This window comes from Callorhinus ursinus, unplaced genomic scaffold, assembly GCF_003265705.2.
Source record: "Callorhinus ursinus isolate GAN/ISIS: 27379988/994484 unplaced genomic scaffold, GSC_fseal_2.0 scaffold46, whole genome shotgun sequence".
Lineage (NCBI taxonomy): Eukaryota > Metazoa > Chordata > Mammalia > Carnivora > Otariidae > Callorhinus > Callorhinus ursinus.
In genome coordinates this window covers 1,217,862-1,218,082 of record NW_027397108.1, presented here as the reverse complement: position 1 = coordinate 1,218,082, position 221 = coordinate 1,217,862, and positions in this window count along the sequence as shown.

Sequence of the window (221 nt, the reverse complement as noted above, 5' to 3'; positions counted from 1 at the left end):
AGTCAATCTACCCAGGAAAAAGAAAACGGGGGGGGAAGAAAGGTATTATTGGTTATATTTGAGCTTACGCTACTTCTGGTTTTGCTTTAATATAAAGTTGTAAGGTAAAAACACTATACAATTACAGTTTTTTAAAAAAATCAAGCAGGACAGGAAGCGCGTGAAATCCTAGTTCACAGGTCTGCCACAATTCGCCGTTCTTGTCCTGATTCTTAAATTGT